Source organism: Centruroides sculpturatus, unplaced genomic scaffold, assembly GCF_000671375.1.
Source record: "Centruroides sculpturatus isolate CEXI.00-Female unplaced genomic scaffold, Cexi_2.0 scaffold153, whole genome shotgun sequence".
NCBI classification, from domain to species: Eukaryota; Metazoa; Arthropoda; class Arachnida; order Scorpiones; family Buthidae; genus Centruroides; species Centruroides sculpturatus.
This window is the reverse complement of record NW_019384491.1, coordinates 954971-963968: the sequence shown is the minus strand read 5'-3', so window position 1 is coordinate 963968 and position 8998 is coordinate 954971.

Sequence of the window (8998 nt, the reverse complement as noted above, 5' to 3'; positions counted from 1 at the left end):
GAAGAAAACTGATTGAAATAAAAGATATAATTGTAATTTTTCCTAAATTATTACCGTAACTTTATTTTAAAGTTATAAAACTTTAAAATAAAAAACGCTAAAATAAAATGCTATATAAGCAAGGATAAATAAGTGATTCTCGATTAGTTTTATCGAGTAAAACAGTTACGTCACGCCGCTTTAATACCCCTCATGACCAACTTCCTCGTCCCGATTTCGTTACGAATAGGAACGGTCCATTTAAAATTGTAACGGTCCTTTTTAAATCGTAACGGTCAACTTACATAACAGGAAGCTCGTCCTGAAATTGCAATTGATAAGTTACGGCGGCGCTTATCGATTACATTAAAGTGAACAGATCATTAGACTGAACTGTACTGTAAATACAGTATATACTTGTAAATGTATATATTATAATATGATTTTATGTGCTTTAAACATTTTTCTAGTAATATTACGACTTCAATATATGTGGCAGACAGACGTAAAGTCGAATAAAATGACTTAAACTTGATTTTTATTTTTCCATATACTTTTTTGACAAACAACGTATAATTGGGAATGACGTAACTCAAAACGACATAAGTCGAGGTATACCTGTATTGTGTGATAGTGAGTGTTTACATAATTTAGTGTTTTTCCTACTTCCTTTGATGTGTTGCTTTTTGGTACTTGTGATCTTTGTGGGGGACCTGTATCTGTATATTGAGTGAGTGTTTCTGAAATATAAGTGCAAGCATATTGCTAAAGCTTTTGATCCTAATTGAAATCTGTTTCAGGTCAAAATGTTGGATAAAAAATTAGAATGCTAAAAGAGCAATTTTAAATTTTAAAATAGCTGAAACAATTAAATATTTGAACAAGTATAAAACTCACATCTGCGTGTTAACATGAACACTAAAAATTAAAATTAATAACAATTTTTATAATTAGGTGCCAGGACAATATACAGTTTTAAAGTATGTTTAAAATTTTCAAACAGATAACTGCAATACGGGAAACATGTATTTTATATCATTTTGTGTAATCAAATCAGTTATAAATATGTTTAGATTGTTTAACTGTTTATTAATTAATATTTTAGGATAATCATTTAACAAACATTTTTCGAATAATTTTAATTTCATTTTCTTGCATTATTTTCTACAGTTTCTAATTTTCTGTAAATACATTTTAAATACACTTCTTTTTATATATGAAGGAATTTTAGAAAAATAATTAACTATTTCTAAAGCATTACATGGTTTAGTATATTTATTTATAGAGATGATTGTATTATCTCCATGAATAGTAACATCTAAAAATTTAATACTGTTATGGAATTCTATCACAATATCAAATTTTATATCAGTGTGAATGGAGTTAGCATAGATGAGTATCATATCAGGGTCAGTTAAATTGGTGTCACATATAAGTAGACGATCGTCAACATATATTTTATAAAAGATAACACTTCTCATGGAACTTAAAGCAATGTGGCTCAATCATACAAAGTTCAGTAAGTTTGAGACCAATACATGTGCCCATAAACATACCATTTATATGATAACAAAAATTATTGTTACTAAAAAAAATAATTACTATTAAATATAAAAATAATTAAATCCAAAACCCAATGTTCACAGTTCAGATTATGTACAGAACTGCTTTGTAATAGAAAGGTACATGTTTTTGACATCAAGACTCACTATTCTATAACTTTATTTAAATATAATATTTTTATTATTATTTAGAAGTTCTTCAATATTTTTAATGCTATTAATGAAATTATTGTATTGTTTTAAAATTAATTTAACTGTTTTTTCTAAATTATATAGAACAATTTTTTATATCTACCAACTGTCTATAAGCTTCAAAATCCTTATGTTTTAATTCTTATGTTGAGTCTGGCCATTATATTATTAAAAGTTAAAATATAATTAATTAACTTCATCTTCATCCATCTGTTTATTTCTCTTAACCCATCAATTTCCAGACTCATCTACAGGTGACAGAGGTTTGCAAAGTTTTTTTTTACATATAAAATTACTAAATACAGGAATAAGCAAACTACCACCAAAATATTTAAAGTAAGTAGTATTTATTTAAAGTAAGTAGTATTTAATTGGAAACACTGGCATCAAGTCATTTCTCAAAATTTTTCAAATGTTTCAAACTGTTTTATGATTTTTATATACTGTATTTTATAGTATTTATATGTGAAAAAATATGACAAAAGGGAAGGTATTAGAATTTTTTATCATATTTTATTCTTGGAATATTAAGCTTACATCAGCAATTGGTTCCAAGAGGCGACTTAAGTCGAAAAAAGATGTAAGTCGAATTTATTCGTCACTAGGCTAAACCACAAATAACCATTCCCAGTTCTGTATTTTATTTATAAATGCACTTTTAATATATGGTTAATAAGAATCTATTTTAAGCTTACAAACATATTTATTTTTTTCCTGTACTATATTAAAAACTAAAATTTATCTAAATTTACAAATACATGTACAGTACGAACATACTTGTAAATATACATGTTACAATTTGGCAATGTTTACGGTACACTGCAGACTCTATTTGTTAATGTGGTTTGCTCTAAGACATAAAATAAAATGATTTTCTAAGGTTAAATAACAAATACAGTAATTAAAATTATTTTGCAATAGTAGAAAATAAACTAATTTATGTTAAATTTACCAATAAAGACTGCTAAATAAGACGACAACACAGAATCACAGCTGTTTTCATATTTCATTCTCTAGGATTTATGATGTACAGTATTAACATTTACTGTAAATGTATCTTTTTTAATATAATTTTATATACTTTTATTCTTATTTATTGTATAGTAACATGATTTTATGTGCTTCTAACACTTTTCTAGTGATATTACGACTTCAATGTTTGTGTCGGACAGACAAAGTCGAATAAAATGACTTAAACTTAATTTTTATTTTTTCATATTTTTTTTAACAAATGACCTATAATCAAGAATGACGTAACTCAAAGTATACCTGTATTGTTACTATTTTATACTAACAAAATAATAAAGAAGCAAAAATATCAATGTAAAAATTAGCTGTCACCTACAGGTGTCATTGGGTAATATATCAATTAAACTGCTCTTTGGTAAGAGTGTATAATGATTCATTTATTTTTTACTTGACCTAGTAACTAGAAGAAGTAACTAGGTTCTGTCCATGATAATACTTCCTTTCTAAATGACTCCTTTTCCTGGAGTGACAATTAATGCAGGGAAGTAGGGTATAAAATATGGGATTGAACAACAAAGGAGTTGTCCATCCAATATTGCCTTTGGTAACATCTTGACTTAGAAAAAGGATGAAAACACAAAAAGACTAGGAAAGGTTGAAAGGATCGCCTAGTTCAGCAATGATAGTCCCAGTCCAGTTATTCCCTCAACTTCAATCCAGTTCTCAGATATCCAGTTCAACTGCCCCAGACCAGTCCGGTCTCCAAACTCCATCTCCCAAGCAGTGACCAACACTGGCATTATTATGCTAAGAACTGTTGTGTCAACCAATCAAAAACAATAGGTGATATTGCATCTAAAGTATCTACAGAGGAAGACAAATTCTAAGGTATTTATATCAGTCCACAAAGGTTATGTCAAAACTCTCTCTTGTGGTTAGGAGGAAATAGATTAGTTTATAAGATAGATCAGTAAGGAAAAGCTGAAGCCAGGTGTAATATATCTTATGTGTAGTTATAATTCTATATAATCAAATAAATAAATCTAGTTATTATTTTCATTAATTGAGTGCTTACTTCCAGAGCTCCCTAGTTCTCTTATTTCCCTCCTCCGTCTCTGACTCCAAGAAGTCCCACATAATGTATTGTTCAACCACACAGGAAGAATGCATGAAAATCACAGAAAAGGGTTCTTGTGTTTCTAGAATAGCACAGGTGGTATCAAACCAGACCTGAGAAATGTTGTCATCCTGTTCACAAAATTGAGGACTAGAGAAAAAATGTGCATTACAAAGTTTGGCAAAACAGAGGAACAGATGTTATCAGTGACTCTAGATGAAGTTATATTGTATACTGATCAGCAAATTTTTCCTAACATAAGAAGAATATTTCAAATTCTACTGCTACACCATAAAGAATCTTGTGCCTTGTGGAGGTTGAAAAACTGGCTATGCAATGGGTAAAGACAGATTGTCAGGATTAGAACTCTTGAACATTCACAGAAAAGAAAAAATTAATATAGATAAAATTATAAATTAATAATCTAAAATCAACCTCAGCAAAACAATTCAAAATAAATCTATAAACACCTTTTTGGCTGCTGAGATTTGCTTTTATTTGGCAAACGGTTTTCAACGTAGTATGAGAACCGCAATTATATCAGAAAACATTTTAATGTTTAAAATGTTTAAAAAATTAACTTAGTTTAAAATATTTTTATTTCACTTGAAAAAGAAAGAATTTATCAATGTACATTATCTTTAACTTCCTCTGATAAACAGGAAATGGCAAGCTGTTTGATACGTGCATTAACGTTAGGGATGCTGAAGAGTTACCTTCTGCATGGAAGTACTTAATTAAAAAGTTTGAGAGCTCATAATTTATGCCTTGATTTTTTTGTTTATGCATTTTTTGCATTTTTTTCATGTATTATATATATATATAATATATAATAATATTATATAATGTTATAATAGTTTGTTATTTAATTTTATTTATCTTATACATGTAAAGTTTGTTATAATATTTTTATTTTTATACATGTACCGTGTTTCCCCGAAAATAAGACATCCTCTGAAAATAAGACCATAGGTTTTGCTGAATTGCTAAATATAAGGCCTCCCCCCGAAAGTAAGACCTAGCTAAGTTTTTTTTTACTCGTAACGGTCATCAACAGATGGTTGAAAGTGGCCATTGGCTTTTTGAAAGTACAGCCACCGATTGGTCAGCAGACAATCACGCCACACGGCATTATTTGCATAAAACTATGGCTTGGGAATCACAGATTTGCATAATGTTACAGCTTGGTCAGCCGGGAATCACGCCACATGACATTTGCATAGTGTTACGGTTCAGTAAGCACTAATTGGTCATCGAGCCCGATGTCGACACTATAAAAAAGTTAAGTTGAAGCAAGAGTGGGAAGTCCACTCCAGCACGGGAACTTCGTAAGTTCAGTTCGACACGACCAAATATACGTCACTCTCATCTAAGTTCGACTTGGGAGTTTTTTGTTCAATAATAAATGTGAATTCTTCTTCATGGAAAAAAAAAGACATTTCCTGAAAATAAGACCTAGTGCGTTTTTCAGAGCAAAAATTAATATAAGACACTGTCTTATTTTTGGGGAAGCACAGTATATGTTACCGGCCAAACCCGATTTCAGGCCAAACTAGTACAGGTATACCTCGACTTATGTCGTTTTGAGTTACGTCATTCCCAATTATACGTCGTTTGTCAAAAAAGTATATGGAAAAATAAAAATCAAGTTTAAGTCATTTTATTCGACTTTACGTCTGTCTGCCACAAATATTGAAGTCGTAATATCACTAGAAAAGCGTCTAAAGCACATAAAATCATACTAAAATATATACATTTACAAGTATATACTATATTTACAGTACATGCATTCGTAAATTTAGATTACTTTTTTCTGTACTATATTAAAAACTAAAATGTATTTGTTTGTAAGCTTAAAATAAATCCTTATTAACCATATATTATTAAAAATGCATTAATAAATAAAATACAGAACCGGGAATGGTAATTTATGGTTTAGCCTACTGACCAGTAGATTCGGAGACAAGTAAATTTGACTTACGTCGCTTTCCTGGAACCAATTACCGACGTAAGGTGAGGTATACCTGTATATCCTACGCATGTCAGGATATAATGGTTTAGCCTAGGACAATCTAGTTTGGCCTAAATACATTAGGCTTAACTAGTTTGTTATAAGCCAAATTGATTTAGATTTATTATTTAAGTCAGGCCTGACAAACCCAAATTGTTTCGCGTGCCACTTTGATCATACGTAACATTACAATGGGCCAAAATTTAGGCAAACATGCTTTTAAAAAAGTAAAACAAATACAAAATGAATAACATTTCATTGTTATACCAAGAGTTCATACTCGCACTTGTGCATTATAACAATGATACATGCAAATTTTCACTTACAGTAGAGTGTCGTTTATCTGAATCAATTGGGGACTGGGGTTGTTCGGAAAATTGATATTTCAGATAACCAATTATGACTAATAAACTTCACTTCTAATACTGGAGGTAATATAATTCTCTCTACTCAAATAAAAACCTTTCAATCTACAGTGTTATTCTTCTTGGCAAACGTTTTCAACCCTACCAGGGTCTTCTTCAGGCCACTGTTATAATAAATTCAAACAGTACAAAACCGAACAGGAACTGAATTTTATTCGGTTCCTGTTCGGTTTTGTACTGTTCGAATTTATTCAGTTCCTGTTCGGTTTTGTACTGTTTGAATTTATTAAAACAGTGGCCTGAAGAAGACCCTGGTAGGGTTGAAAACGTTTGCCAAGAAGAATAACACTGGAGATTGAAAGGTTTTTATTTAACCGATTATGTACAAAAAAATATATTAACCTATCCCATGTTGAAATTTTTCTCCATTGCAAGTCGCTTCGCGTTGAATTTTCAATTGATGTTAAGCCTAACAAAGACTATTGTATCGTTAAAAATTATTTTTTTTTATTTTGTACAAACTAAATAAATATATTGAAAAAAAAAAAAAAAAATTATACTTCAAAAGTTAATTTAGTATCAAAAACGTAAAATATTTGAGTAGCCCAAGACATAGCCAAAACTGCAGCACAACAGCACTGGCAAAAATTTAAATTTGCCGACTGGAATTCTTTCGAATAATTGACATTTCGGATAACTGACTTTCGGCTAAACAACGCTCTACTGTATTTAATTGGTTCAACACAAAATGGTATATACACTGGTATATATAATGGTATATACACAAAACGGAAAACAAAAGTTTTAATAGTTATATAATATCGCTTAGCGGGCCACAATTTAATGTGACAGGCCGCAGGTTGGGCAGGCCTAATTTAAGTATATTAATGGTTCAAATAAAATTAAAAGGCAATTAATTAGATGAACAATATCTATTCAAACATAGTCTACTTAATTATAAAAAATGGTATTGATTAGAAGTGACACAACACTTGTACAAAACTATAAAATAAAAATAAGCTAATCAGTACTTATCAGTTTGTATTTTTTTTATTAAGCCATGCACTTCTAAAGGTAATTAACTTTCAAAAATATTTTCAAAAATTCAAACGAAATAATAAAAATAACTTTTAAAGTCAAACTAAAATTAAAAATGAACTTGTTTGTGTTTCTTAGTGTAATATATAAAATATTTAATCTTTTATTTATTTTTACAGGGTGGGTTAAAGTGTATCTAGGTAACCCAAATGGCTGCACTTCTGGCTGTTCGTGCTCCCGACGGACTCCTCCCAGAGGGGAGCCGCCAGCAGGCCGCCCAGTGTTTAACATCACTAGTCCCAGTAGTTCTTGAACAAAAGAAAAAAAAGGAAATGTCTACTAAAAATGTAATAAACTTAACCAAACCAACCTTACCGAAGCACTGCCATTGGGTTACCTAGGTACACTTTAACCACCAGGTATACTGTGGTGGCATTTCGAATTATACAAAATCATTTTTTTTACACTGGCACCTATTTGTAGTACATGAATCAGTTCGGCCTAGACCAAACTAGATTATCCTAGGCCCAAGGTGGCGAACCTATGGCACATCAAAGAAATCATCTGGCACGTAATGTATAATACAATATTGGTTTATCATCTTTTTCAATCAGGTTCTTTACATTTACTCTAATTACAGAATATTATTTTATTTATTTAATCATAGTTTTTTACAACTCTTTTCACCCTGTGGGCACTAAGAGGGCTTTTCTATACTACTATATAAAGAGACAACGTATTTTTCGTTTGTGACCACTAACCGTGAAAACTACTGAACCACTCGTTACCAAATTTTAACTGTAGCATNGCCCTTTCTGCTTCGTCTGTTCCCTCATGTGATATCTCTATCTCCGATGCCAATGCCTGCAATCTTACTGCGTATGTTTGGACATCTTCGCCTCTTTGTTGCACGCATCCATAAAATCTATTTAATCTTAATGTGTAGGGCACTCGTTCAAATCTTTCAATCATCACCCTTTTAAAGGTATCGAAATCTTCCACCCCTTTTATTCGCCTATCTTTTCTAACAAATTCTCGCGCTATTCCTGTCAATTTAAGCTTTGCCACAGCAAGCATCTGTGCTTTAGACCAAGCTGCAACCCTGGTCACATCGGCAAGAGAATCGAAAAACTCGGTGACCTTTATTCCCGCAGGATCACCCGAAAATATTGGTAACAATGGAATCATGCCGCCTAACCCTCCTAAAGTTATAGGATTACCGGCTGGATTAATACGCGGCGGTCCACCACCTTCTGCCATTTTTATGCTAAAATTTAGAATTTAGAAACTTTAAACGAGTTCTTATGACTTTTTAGAAACTTGTCTAAGGCGGACAGCTTGTTTTCCGCGGACCCTGTGTAGACGGACCTGTCAGATACGACTAAAATTCCACTCCTGTAAACCAATATGTCGTTTCTACAGGAGGTTTTAAGTTCGGAGATCCAACTCCTGCGGCCAATATATGAGTATCTATTGGTCCCTTTGAGTTAAAAAAAAAACCCTCTCCTGAAAAACCACTTTGTGAGTTTTACGGGAGGTTTTGCGTTCGAAGACCCCACTCCTGAGTCACCAATTTGGTGAGCAGCAGGGGGTCACTGGGTCTAACCCTAATGACCACTTAATCTGCACGGGTCGGGAAGACCCGCTCTCGGTTGTCGGATGGCAATAGGAGGGCAAAAATATGAGTGGGGAGGAGTCGGAAGTCGTGTGGCCAAAGACTACACAGGTTTAAATTAACGAACACATTTAATAAACAACTAAGAAA